Source organism: Bombina bombina, chromosome 4, assembly GCF_027579735.1.
Source record: "Bombina bombina isolate aBomBom1 chromosome 4, aBomBom1.pri, whole genome shotgun sequence".
In the NCBI taxonomy this organism is placed as follows: Eukaryota; Metazoa; Chordata; class Amphibia; order Anura; family Bombinatoridae; genus Bombina; species Bombina bombina.
This window is the reverse complement of record NC_069502.1, coordinates 505821998-505837089: the sequence shown is the minus strand read 5'-3', so window position 1 is coordinate 505837089 and position 15092 is coordinate 505821998. Positions and strand designations below refer to the sequence as shown.

Here is a 15092-nt window from a genome sequence, read left to right as displayed (position 1 = left end):
ATTATCATTCATGCCCCTTTAAGACTACTCATCCATCCCTTTAAAACTACCACTTTGCCTTTAAAACAATCTTCCCTTCCATTTTAGACTTTTACCCCTTTACTCCTGTCCGTTTAAGACTATGAACTCCTACCCTTTAAGACTATTAACTCCAACTCTCTGCCCATTTAAGACTGCTTTACAACTGACTTTTCAAGGCTACCTGACCTCTTAACCTCATGCCCCAATATGAATACCTGACTCTCTAAACCCTGCATATTTTAATACTATCTACCCCTACCCCCTGCTCATTTAAGACTCACTGATACCTACCTCCCTTCTTTGAAATGCTCATTCCTTTTAAACTTTTTTTTACTGTTTTATGTATGTATCTCTCCACTAAAATATTTTTTTTAGGTTTCACTCTTTAAAAACTGTATTTATGCCACTCTTGTGTTATGTCACTCATTTGTGGCTCCTTTGAACAGATAATGATTGTGGTTAGAGGCTGCTTATTCTCTTACACTGTTTCTATCTCTAAATTCATACCTTCCTACATTCTTCTTACCCACCATGGTCTAGTCATCATTGTCTTCTCTCACAACCGAGTTACAAAGCTACGCTACGTGTAACTTAACATCTTTTAACTATGTTGCCTCTGGGTATCTATCTATGAAGCCCCATTTTAGCAACATTCAAATCTTAAAAATGAAATCCTTAAAGCGATATTTACATTCCTATTGTACTTTCTTTGATACCTAGGGCCTGATGATCTAAAGTGCTCTTGTCTGGCAATATTATCTAAGAAGTCTTGTCAGTATTGCAAGGCACATTGAAGAATTTTAGAAAAGCAAAATTTAGCTTGAGAGCGGTTTATCTTGTTATGCAGGGCTCTGAATGCTCAAAATTCCCAAACATTTCAAGTGATTTCTCTCCATGATGGCAAGTTTTTGTTCATCAGACCCTAAGGCATCAGCAAATGTAAATATCCAGCAACCGTCATATATAGGTAACTCTAACCCGCTTCTGTTAAGATGTGCACATAACAGGAATATAGAAATGAAGAATCATGTATACATTTTGAGCCCCATTTATTAAAAGCTAAATCTTCCACCCAGCATCGTGGAGAGAGGGCAGCAAAAAATTAGTATCTATGGTCTTAACATCGAGCTACTTAACTAACGTTTCAGGACCACTTACATAGGCCTGAAATGCTGTGGCCCTGAAGCATTCACAGCTTAATAAATTGGGCCTTATGGCCTTTTTTGACTGTTTTGATACATATTTTGCTTTTTCATTTCTTGCCATACTTGTTGGGTGTGGCTACTAGACAACATACCGCTAGAATCTGAGTCAGAACAATGTAAAATGAATACCATATTTTATTTTGGAACTATTCCTTTCAAGAGATACAGGTCATATAAGCTTAGATGTAGAAAATGCTATTCAGCTTCAAAATAAAAACAAAATGAAGCAAATGTAAATTAAAGACGAAAAGCACAGACATTGCTATAGACACAGAAAAAAAAGAAAAACATATAGCGCTGTAGCGTATCATCTCCAACCAACATCGCTGAGTGTCGACAGCATACGCTGTCTGAATTTAACATTGCAAAAGCAGTTCACGAGAACTGCTTGTGCAATACCGCCCCCTGCAGATTCGCGGCCAATCAGCCACTAGCAGGTGGTGTCAATCAGCCTGATTGTATAGGATCAGGCGGATTGCAGACTGCAGCCTCAGAGGCAGCGGACCAGTTATGGAGCAGCGGTCTTAAGACCAGTGCTTCATAACTGCTGTTTCTGGCGAGCCTGAAGGCTCGCGTGGAAACAGGGGCATCAAGCGCCATTCGGAGCTTGATAATTCAGCCCCATAGAGACCTATTTATCAAGCCATCAACCGCACATATGCTGGAATTCCACAGCGTAATTGTGGCGTGCCTGATTCCCCTTATTTATCAAAGCCTACAGACCGGCAAAAGTTGAAATCTGTGACGTAACATTCGATCCGCCGGTCTCAGTCCGACACAGATCGATGCTTATGTCATTGCAGATGTCCCGAATGCAAATTCGGCACTATCTGACTACTTTTGTTAATTATCAAACTGCTAACAGGTACGCTCGCCACTATTCCGGCCCAGCGTACCTGCTTTTCAATCCGCCGCCCTGGAAGCAGCGTGTGCCATAGGAATCAATGGGAGTCTGAAATCAGCGAAAGCTCATGTTCGATGCTGCCCGATATCCCATTGATTCCTATGGGAGAATAAAAGTTATGTTTACACCTAACACCCTATCATAAGCCCCGAGCCTAAACACCCCTAATATGCCGCCCCTACACTGCCACCACCTACATTATACTTATTAACCCCTAATCTGCTGCCCGACACTGCTGCCACCTACATTATACTTATTAACCCCTAATCTGCCGCCCCGACACCGCCGCCACCTACATTATACTTATTATCCCCTATTCTGCTGCCCCAACACCGCCGCCACCTACATTATGGTATTAACCCCTAATCTGCCGCTCTGACACCGCCGTCATCTACTTTATACTTATTAACCCCAATTCCGCCGCTCCCGGACCCCGCCACCACCTAAATAATGTTATTAACCCCTATCCCGCTGCTCCCGGAGCCCACCTCAACGAAATAAATGTATTAACCCCTAAACCCCTGGCCTCCCATATCACACCACTTACTAAACCTATTAACCCCTAAACCGCCAGCCCCCCACATCGACATAAACTAAATTAACCTATTAACCCCTAAACCTAACAACCCGCTAACTTTATATTAAATATTAATTCATCACTATCTTATAATAAATTAAAACTTACCTTTAGATTTAAATTAAACTATATTAAACGATATTAAACTAATACTTAATCTACCCTAACTTTTAGACTAAAATTACATTATACTATATTAAACTAATAATTAATCTACCCTATTAGACTAAAATTACATTAAACTTCAAATTAAATTAACTATATTATATATTTAAAAACCTAAGCCTACTCAAATAATTTAAATATACTATTAAAAATTACAAAGTTACAAAAAACTAACAACTAAGTTACACAAAATAACAAACACTAAGTTACAAAAAAAAATAAACACTAAGTTGCACAAAATAAAAAATAAATTATCAAATATTTAAACTAATTACACCTAATCTAAGAGCCCTATGAAAATAAAAAAGCCCCCCAAAATAAAAAAAAACCCTAGCCTACAATAAAATACCAATGGCCCTTAAAAGGGCCTTTTGCGGGGCATTTATATAGTTTAATTTAAATCTAAAGGTAAGTTTAAATTTATTATAAGATAGGGATGAGTTAATATTTGGAACCACATTTCAGGTGTGTGTTAATTAATGCTTACTTATTGAAATAAATTTAAATGAGGTCTACTATAATTTACTTATTTATAAAAAAAGACTAAGGGCTCCATTTATCAAGTTGCAATATCAGCTTTGGAGCCCCAGCATTTCAGGCTTGTGTGATTGAGGCTCAAACACTAGTTAAGTAGCAGTGTTCTTAAGAATGCTCCTACTTAAACGCTCCGCCATCTAAAGTTTGGTGGATTTCAATCATCCCAATCAGGTCCTATCGGGATGATTGAAAGCCCCGCTAGCATGCAATTAGTCGTGTGAGCAGTGGGCAGCATTGCACAAGTAGCGGCTTGTAAAATGTTAAATGCGGGCAGCGGGTGCTGTCTGCTCAGCGTGAGGCTGGGCATGACAGCAAAGCACATTGCCCAACGTTTGATAAAAGGAGCCCAAAGCGTCTCATCTTGTTTTGTTAATGGAATACTATTAGTTAATAAAACCAGATATATTCTACTAGGATGGATTTTGAGGTTACCAACAACTCCATCCAGCTACTCATACAGTAAATTGAAGTCTGTTTTCATTCACTGCTTCAATTTTTAGTATGGCAGTAAAAAAGTACTATATTTAATTTACAGTGTAACACAATTTACCTTGTGCTGATTGCCTAGCATGGACTTAATTAACAAAATTAACAAGGTCATTTGGCACATTTGAAGGGATTGAGCATTAATATAGAGCAAATCAAGATGTGATGCATCCTTTTTTTAAAAAAAAAACAAACCCAAAAACATTATTTTCTAGGAATGTTTCTTTTATGAAATCAGCCAAGGAAAAAAATAAACGTATGCTACCATATGACGTTTTCTACTTTTGCAGAAAGGTTGATATGCTGTTTTGTGTAAAAATTTGTAATTGTTAGCGAGAGTGCACTCTAAAAGATTAAATATGAATATTATACAATATTATAGATGATTGAATCTAAGCAAGCATCCATTGCTTACAATAAATACACTTTAGGCTGTTTACTCTTTCAAATTAATGATGCATCAGGTATTGCTTATCATAGCATCTGAATTATGATAAATTGCAATACTTGTTATGAAAATATAATTATATGACCTACAATTGATGAGAAAAAAACATCTACAAAAAGTGTAATCACTATTATAAAGCAGCATATTATTAGTCATGCCGAATTTGTATGCTGTGTGTGACTTATTTATCTCCAAATAATGCAAGGAATAAGATAGGGGATGCTTTTAAATTATATGCCAGCAGCTCTGACAGTTAAAACACAGCTAGCTATAGCTAAGCTGATTAAGTTTGCCAAGGCTACTAGGATACTGCTGAGATATGCTATTAAGACAATTGCAGAATAAGATGCAGAATAAAACTTTATTGCACATGAGTGTGTGCACTGTTATATAGAAAGTATGATAATTTTGTTAAAGAAACATAACATTATAAGTCATTGTCAATCCAGAATGACTACATTTGCATCATGTTTAAGGTTTATGGAAAATACTTTTTTTACTATGCAAATCCAAAGCATTTTAGGAATATATTAAAGGGACAGTCTACACCAGAATATTTATTGTTTTAAAAGATAGATAATCCCTTTATTACCCATTCCCTAGTTTTGCATAACCAACACAGTTATATTAATACACGTTTTACCTCTGTGATTATCTTGTATCTAAGCCTCTGCAAACTGCCCCCTTATTTCAGTTCTTTTGACAGACTTGCATTTTAGCCAATCAGTGTGGGCTCCTAGGAACTCCATGTGCGTGAGCACAGTTTTATCTGTATGAAACACATGAACTAACACCCTCTAGTGGTGAAAAACTATAAAAATTCCCTGAGCTAAGAGGCAGCCTTCAAGGGGTTTGAAATTAACATACAAACCTTCTAGATTTAGATTTTAAATAAGAATACCAAGAGAACAAAGCAAAATTGGTGATAGAAGTAAACTTTAAAATTGTTTAAAATGACATGCCCTATCTGAATAATGAAAGTTTGTTTTGGACTAGACTGTCCCTTTAAATGGCAAAAGATGTGCACTCAGACTAATTTTTAAGTTCTTGCACAGATGTGAAAATTCAGGGCAATTTCAGGTTTGACTGTCTCTTACGGGGATATAAATCACTTGTTTGTTTGGCTGCAGTCACACAATAAATGAATACAGTATTTGAGTGTGAAAATTTGTTGAATCTATTAACATATTTTCTGCGGCTGGTTTTCAATAGTCAAAATTCCTCCAACCCTTGCCTTATTGGAGGAGCCAATCCAGACATGTAACTGTAGTAGACAAGGCTTGCTACTGTCATTTTGTAAACGCAGCTTTAATTGTTTTGCAATTCCTTATCTGGCGGGGCCAATTAGAGAGAGATATGCTGCAAGGTTAGGCTTGTGAGATCTGCAGTGTGAGCTTCCAATTCTAAGAATTGGAAAACTCACAATTTCTTTGTTAAATTGAAAGGGGACAAAATAAGTATGAATGTTTATTGCATAGCTGTTTTGTTATCCGTACTGAATAGTAATAGTAGTGTCTATTACTTGCAGTTATATGAAAATTGGTGTATACTGTCCCTTTAAGGACAGTTTTTGTATGTTTGACTAATAACGTACACTCTAGGAACATGATTTTCTATTACTTATTTTTTCCTAGTTTTTCTTAAAGATATCCAAGAAATAAAAATGTAATTAAAGACTTAGCTGCACATAATGCTTCATGGGTATTGTAGTTCAAATATAGACAATGCTATTTTTTATTAAAATCAAAATCCTTTCTCCCATTATGAGCTGATTTTTTTACAGTGACTCCACTTCATAAACCTTATTTTTATAGTCACTATGACCAGTTGCCAGGAATTTTCTGATCGAAACTATTATAGTATTGGTTCCATTATTACACGGTACCAGTATCAGGGACGGAACTATCATTGGTACAGCAGGTGCAGTGTCATCAGGGGCCCATAGCAGCCAGTGTGCAGAATTTGTACAATCCTAATGCAGGGGAGACTTTTTTAAGTACAGTTTGCAGGTCTATCAAACCTCAGAAAAGCGATCAGCCTGCATATAATTACTATTACAAAATTTTAACCCTAACCACCTCTCATTCAATCCCCACGGCAATTAATCCTAAACACCACATGCACCATCGCACAGTCATATCAATGCTAATTGAGCTACTGAAAAGTCCAAGAAAATATATAAAATATGGCTGATGAGGGAAAATGAGGACCAACATTGAAAAAAAAAACTGAATAATATATTATTGATTTTATTTTTTCTTAAGAAAATTATAATGGATTAGCAGATAATGGAATGCAGTGTAGTGCATGTAAGCTAGTGTTGCAAGGTTTGGAAATGGCATTGTAAGCATAGAGTGCAATTTAACTCATTTATTTGTGGGGGTTGCCTTAGCTGGCTCGGGAGAATAACATTATTTCAATTGTTAATTAATTTGTAATGCTGGATGCTGAAAACAGAATACTAGAGATAATTACATTTAAAATAAACACAAACTATCCTATTAAAGGGACACTGAACCCAATTTTTTTCTTTAATGGTTCAGATAGAGCAAGAAATTTTAAGCAACTTTCTAATTTACTCCTATTATCAAATGTTCTTCATTCTCTTGGTATCTTTATTTGAAATGCAAGAATGTAAGTTTAGATGACGGCCCATTTGGGTGAACAACCTGGGTTGTCCTTGCTGATTGGTGGATAAATTCATCCACCAATAAATAAAGTGCTGTTCAGAGTTCTGAACCAAGAAAAAAGTTTAGATGCCTTCTTTATCAAATAAAGATAGCAAGAGAACAAAGAAACATTGATAATAGGAGTAAATTAGAAAGTTGCTTAAAATTGCATGCTCTATCTGAATCACAAAAGAAAAAAATTGGGTTCAGTGTCCCTTTAAATATTAAAATAAAATATGACTATATGCTGCTCAATATGACATTAGAATAACAAACTGATCTTTCAAGTGCTCTTACATTTTCTTGCTAACACAATCCAAAAATCTGACAGCTTTAGACTGAAGAAAAAAATAGTTTTCAATTCTTGAGGGCCATCAAATATACGGCGTAGGTTTCGGCGCAAGCGTGGGAACCTGCGCCGCCCGTAATTTCACCTCGCACATCGGGGTATATAGAATGCAAGCTCAATCCTATTGGCTGATAGGATCAGTCACCTGGATGAATACTTATGCCCGGATGGAGGACCTCTTCTGCCCGGATCGGATGAAGACTTTTGTCCGGCTGGAGGACCACTTGTGCCCGGATCGGATGAAGACTTCTGCCCGGCTGGGGGAAGACGGCTCAAGGTAGGGTGATCTTCAAGGGGGTAGGGTTTTTTTTAAGGGGGGATTGGGTGGGTTTTAGAATAAAGTTGGGTGTGTGGGTGGAGGGTTTTAATGTTGGGGGGTTGTATTTCTTTTTTTACAGGTAAATTAGCTGATTACTTTGGGGCAATGCCCCGCAAAAAGCCCTTTTAAGGGAGCACCCATACTCAGTGCAAGGCCTGCTATGGCTGCCTTTTATGGCGAGGTGAAAAATGGAGTAAGATTTCTCCATTTTCACCACTTAAGGCCTTGCGCTGGATATTGGATACCGATTTACGATGCGGTCCCATGTTAGCCTATGGGAGTAAAAAAGCATCACATCACACTCACATGATATCAGTGCAGGCAGTTGCAGGTCAACGTTTTTTATTGGAAATAAAAAAAAAATAAGCTGGGCCCCCACCCTCGGGGGCCCAGTCGCAGTTGCAACCTCTACACCCCCTGTAGTTCCGCCCCTGGCTAGAAAAATAGGTAAATATTGTAATCAGCAATAATTGTGCAGATCATATATGCCAACAATCTATGATTGTCTTCATGTATAATAATTTGCGTGCAGGATTGACATTGACAGGAACCCTCTTCCTACCCAAAACACATTGAAGGACAAAGGACAAATTTATATAAATATGGCTTTAAGCAATGCCGATAATAATGAGAACCTGTGTCACATGCTGACTGAACAGTGTGAAAAATTACTATTTTAGTATAGGTACCATTTAGGAATAGAAATGGCCAACAATTTGTCTACTAATAGAAAAGCATTAAAATGCCAAATTATGAAATACAGCATCACTTAGTGAATTGACCTTACAGTGAAACAGGGACACTGAACCTATGACCTTTAATGTCAGCACATCAAGCTTATCTCTCTTCAGTAATACCACACAATCAATATCATGTTGGGAATGAAAAATGTTATGTTCTCCACCTTTCCTTTTAGCAATCAGAACACCACAGTATTTATATCAGTTCCATTTATAATGATGACCTAATCAAACACAAAACCGGAAATTCCTACAAGAAAGCTATGCAATTAAAATAAATATATAAAATTAAATAAAACATTAAATTTATGTATGTCCTTTCAGAGTACCCACTACATTTAATCAATATATAGCTGAATTATAACTTATAATGACAGATGACAACAAATATTTCATATTCTCTAAAGTACATGAAGGAGAAACCTGACGGATTTGAACATGCTGTACTTTCTTTATGATTATGTATTTGTATGCTTCATACACATTTTTTTTTATTTTTAATAGACCATAATGTTAAAATTGTAAGAGTTTGCAAGTAGATATTTATAACAAATAAAGTAATCACAATAGCCTATCTCACCAGATAAAGCATTAAACATAATTAAATAATTTTTTTTTCATAGACAGAAACATCTCTAATCACTATTAACAAATAGTTTTATTATCATGTTGATTTTTTTTCTATTTACTTTGTTGTGCTCTTGGACTCATACTATGAATGAGAATATAAATAAGTGTAATTATAGAAATTGTGTTGCTTCATTTATTTTAAAAACTGTTGATTATCTTAAGTTTTGGATCTGCATATGGGACTCATTTTATATTCTCACTAAAGAATAAATATTTATTGAGTTAAAACCAATGTGCCAGTAAATTTTGTTTTAATTTACTACATGTTCAAGCCTTATATTGGGGTATTTTTGATTTATATTTTTAGTGCCTGCATCAAATAGCGGTCAACCACAATCCTTCAGAAAAACAATATTAAATTAATTTAGCTATAAAAATCCCTACCAGTTTAAAAGGTGAATTTTGTAGACAAATTATTAGATTAACATTTCTAGAGGATTGCAATCTACCCCATAGTCAAGTGTGATGTTCTTAACTCCAAATTATATATATTTAGGCTGACCATATTGCCGCTTTAAAAAGGGACACATATGAAAAATACATATTCAGGAATGATTTCCGGGCTGTTTAAAGAAATGGTTTTGTATAAGAACCCTCACATATGTATTTTTCATATGTGTTCCTTCTTAAAGCGGCAATATGGTCAACCTATATATATTTATAGTTTATTGTTCTTTAATTCCTAACTGGAGAATTCGGGCCTCATTGATGAAGCTGCAGATGTAGCTTTTGAGCCCTGGCAGTTTGCAAACAAAGAAACAGAAGTCTTAAGACCACTGCTTTTTAAAGGGACATTAAACACTAAAAAAATTATTGCTTAAATGATGTATTCATTTATTCTAGCAAATATCCATAAAAAAATATATTAGTTCTTTAAGTATTCAAAAATATGGGTACATTTAATGTCCATAAAGCAGTAGGTGCTGCCATATTGTAACTTAAGTTGACTTCTCTGCTGAGGCCAATTAGGAATGGTTATAAATTACTTATTATAGTGTGAAACCAATGTGTGGCATATAGCTGTCTCTGAACTTCCATGTTTAAAGGGACAGTCAAATTAAACTTTCATTATTCAGATAGGACTTTTAATTTTAATTGACTTTCCAATTTACTTTTATCGTCAAATTTGCTTTTTTCTCTTGGTATTCTTAGTTTAAACTAAACATAGGTAGGCTCATATGCTAATTTCTAAGCCTTTGAGGGCTGCCTCTTATCACATGCTTTTTAAATCTCTTTTCAACACAAAGAGACAGAAAGTACACGTGGGCTATATAGATAACACTGTGTTCAGGCACAGAAAGTTATTTAAGATCTAGCACAAAACAATGCTAAATTTAAGACAATAGATAATAAACAGTCACAGTCATGTGATCAGGGGGCTGGAAGAAGGTTCCTGGATACAAGGTAATCACAAAGGTAAAAAGTACATTAATATAACTGTGTTGGTTATGCAAAACTGGGGAATGAGTAATAAAGGGATTATCTATCTTTTAAAACAATAACAATTCTATGGTTGACTGTCCCTTTAACATGAATTGGAAAGCCCATAATTCTGAATCAAATTACAGGAAACAAGAACAAAATAAATAATGAAAACGTATTACAAAGTCGCTTTACTACACGTATTTAAACAACGTATAATAATATCTTTAGGTGTCTAATGTCCCTTTAAGCCCTCACCACATCAGAAGTGACAGATTTACATAATTCCGACTGATTCAGGGGGTTGCACAGGTTAATACTTGTGCATTAATAAATGTGGGCAGCCTCTTTGTTAGTTCTGAAAGTGGGTGGATAGGTTTCCTTGGTTCGGAACATTTGAAGCCTACACCATAATAAATGGGGGTCACTACAATTATCAGAAGATGAAAAATATCTATTTTTCTTTTCACAAAGACCAGATAACATTGAGTATGTTGAATTCTTTATAGAAATATTAACCAGAATTCCTATCATTTAAAAAGCAAAATGTCCTCATATTTTAACATTAGAAATTCAATGTTATTATCCATTGTTGAAATATGTCAAAGGAAGCCAAACTGAAGTGAGCTGATCCAAGAAAATATTTTTTTAAACAAAAGATGCTGCACTAATCTCACACTCCATTAAAGCATAAGTATTGTTGCAACCTGTTTGCTTCCTTATTTTTTAATCCATAAAGAACTGAAATATCTTCTGCATCTTCCTATTGAGTGGTTGACCACAAATGCAGTAAATTTAATTTGCTGTTCTGAGCAGTGTTTTAGTGATGTTTTTGAACGGATAAATCCAGAAAGCAAGCATTCTTGTTTTAATTAAGTTATCTGTATATTACTCATAATACAAAAATGTAATCTGCAAGATAAGTTATTTATTGTTAAATTTAAACCGTCTATTATCAATTAAGTATTACACACTTTCCTAAGTGTGTTTAATCTCTGAGGTGGAGAACAGAAATCAACCCAATCGAATACGCAAATCTGCAGGGGGTGGCATTGCACCAACAGTTCACAAGAATCTGCAGGGGGTGGCATTGCACCAGCAGTTCACAAGAATCTGACAGCGTGGCCTATTCTTTCTTTTTTAATGTACTTATAAAATATACTCTATGGTATGGCAGAGGAATCATTTTAGAAAGATAAAGTTTATATGTATATATATATATATATATATATATATATATATATATACACACATATATATATACAAATATATATATATAGCAGCAATCAAATCAAAGCACGCACTGGTCTTCTGATATCAAAAGTGAAAAATGTTATTTCTGACAAACACAAAGTGCAAATGAACAGATGTATAAAGGCCTAACAATCCCTCCCCCAAACAAACTCCAATCAAAGGACGATGTGGGCAAAACTAAAAGACTAAACCATTTTACATGCTTAGAACAATTCTTTCTCAAAAATGGTGTACATAAATTTCAAAATATGTATAGTGAATAGGGAACATCAAGTACTCTGTGATATTCTTAGTGTGAACAAATAAATGTGACTTAATAGTGATAAAGCACTGATCATACTCCTTAAATCGCGTCCTAAACCGCAAACTGTCCTCTCTGTACTCAAATGGAATATTCCACAACTATTACACTCCTTACATAAAACTACCGCCCCTTACTCCTGATAGGTCTAATAATCACTGTTGTCATGGATGCAGTACTAGCTATCGTAACATAATAATTCAAAAGCTCCAAATCAGGGATCGATCACAAATATAATACACAATTTAGTCTGACCAGGGATACAGTACATGTCTGACATCGAGTTTCATTGGAGTAAACCGTATGTATAGCAACTAGAGGATCCGGAACCGTCTCTTGACAATTCAAGTAAACTTGCTGCTATGAATTGTCAAGAGACGGTTCCGGATCCTTTAGTTGCTCTATACATACGGTTTACTCCAATGACAACTCAATGTCAGACATGTACTGTATCCCTGGTCAGACTGAATGGTGTATTATATTTGTGATCGATCCCTGTTTTGGAGCTTTTGAATTATTATGTTATGGTAGCTAGTACCGCATCCATGACAGCAGTGATTATTAGACCTATCAGGAGTACGGGGCGGTAGTTTTATGTAAGGAGTATAATTGTTGTGGAATATTCCATTTGAGTACAGAGGGGACAGTTTGTGGTTTAGGACGCGATTTAAGGAGTATGATCAGTGCTTTATCAATATTAAGTCACATTTATTTGCTCACGCTAAGAATATCAGAGAGTACTTGATGTTCACTATACATATATTGAAATTTATGTACACCATTTTTGTGAAAGAATTGTTCTAAGCATGTAAAATGGTTTAGTCTTTTAGTTTTGCACACGTAATCCTGTGATTGGAGTTTGTTTGGGGGAGGGATTGTTAGGTCTTTATAAGTCTGTTCATTTGCACTTTGTGTTTGTCAGAAGAAGGGACGCTAAAGGTCCCGAAACGTCACTTAATAAAATGTTTCACTTTTGATGTCAGAAGACCAGTGAGTGCTTTGATTTGATTGCTGCTATATACTCCTTGACAGCACCCTGGCAGTTTAAGAACGGTGGTGAGAGTGCATGTACCCAGAACTACTTGTATGTGTATATATATATATATATATATATATATTACCTTTGTTTTCAAATATTTGCATTCAGAGTGCTAAATCTCATAGTCTGATGATATTTATGCTTTCTCTTACTTTGGACCAGATTATGAGTAAAGCGCAAATTAAACCTTGTCGGGTTGCGCTCATATTTTGAGTTGAAAGTAAACTGCTTTTGCTCTAGCGGTAACCTGACTTTCACAAAAGTCTGAAGCTAGAATACTGCATTAATTTTTCCCCCATAGAAGTCAATGTAGAAATAAAAGTGGAAAAAAACACCCCATTCTTGCACAAACACAATTGCATATTCTCATTTGCACTAACCCGACATGAAAATATTAATATTTCACATTACAATTTTCTGCACATACAATAATATGTTCTATTTATTCATAAATACATATTTCTACATATATCTGATGTTTTTTGGTACAATATATATCTACTAGTCCTAAAGTCCGTGTTCTCCCTCCCCTCTCTTTTGCCCTCTCTCTCTCCCCTCTCTCTTTTGCTCTCTCTCTCTCTCTGCCCGCCCCCACATACCCTCTCTGCTCTGCTGTCAGATCCAAAAGGTTAGGTATGTTTGTGTGCTCATGCAGTCTATACTGCGCATGACTGCATCGAACAAACATACTTGGCCTTTTATTATATAGGATACCTATATATATATATATATATATATATATACACATTATTATATATAGGTATAGATACAGATATATAAAGGAATATCCATTTAGATATACATAGAACATATTATGTTATGTGCAGAACATTGGAATGTTAAATATTTACAGTAAATACATAGTTAAAACCTTTATAGGGCTAGATTTACTAACCATGTCTGGCCGGCATCGTGGCTAGTGGGCAGCAATATGCTTCATCTATCATTGCACAATTCACCTCATGTGCAACGCTGCCCCCAGTTCATGTATGGCAATCGTGCGAGCAGGGGTTGTCAATCTATCTAGTCAAAGTCCAGGGATTTGAAAGACGCTACTTTATATATGGCTGATGAACGCTGCTATTGATTACTTTAAATATGAATTTTAGGATCTTTATTTATTATTTAGAGTCAGTGTCTAAACATTTAGGGCTAGTTTACAAGTGGCATAGTATTTCAGGCGCACATAAAAGGCTGTTTATATTTAAAGTTGAATCGAGATTTATGCTCATCAGTTATCAAGACTTCAGGTTAACTTTTACACTTCATTAAAAAGTTGCATAAAACACATAAAAAATACATCTAACAGTACAGTTATATTCATGTTAACACTATCTGATTAAAAGGGCGCAAAAATATGGGATGTCAGGTGTTAGAAAAATACTTTGCAAAGCCTTTTTCTCTGCGCAAGGATTGAAAAAAAACATTTAGAGCCAATTACGTGCTCGTGGGAGCACACATTTGCACTCCACTCATAATCTAGCCGTTATTTGTTAAAAAATTATATTATATTATATATATTTTAAATTGAACACTATTAATACCAATTCTTATTCAATTAGCCCCCATGATTTACTTTTACTTTGACGTTTATAAAGCTGCAAATGCAGATTGGAATCTCTTGCAGTGCAGACTCTTGCATGCAAGCCTGAAACCACAAGTAAGAAAGCAGCAGTTATAAGACCTCTACTTCCACCTCCTCTATTTCTAAAGTCCAACTCTTAAAAAATTGTTGAGCAAGAGCAGAGGGAAGGGCTACACAAGTGTTTTCTTGTGCAATATTTAATGCAGACAGCAGATGCTTGGGAACCTTGTCTGCCCATTAATAATTTTATTAATGAGCTCAATGTTTATACATGAAACACATAAACTAATGCACTCTAGTGGTGACAAACTGTCAAAATGCATTTAGATTAGAGGCGGCCTCCAAGGTCTAAGCAATTAGCATATGAACCTCCTAGGTTTAGCTTTCAACTAAGAATACCAAGAGAACAAAGCAAAATTGGTGATAAAAGTAAATTGGAAA

The 15092-nt window shown here is 35.4% G+C and overlaps 1 protein-coding gene across 1 annotated transcript in view; it reads right to left on the bottom strand.

Moving 5' to 3' along the window:
* ADGRB3 (adhesion G protein-coupled receptor B3) overlaps nt 1-15092 on the bottom strand; it is a 1326607-nt gene that overhangs the window by 1270269 nt on the left and 41246 nt on the right. The gene's annotated exons all lie outside the window — the stretch shown is intronic.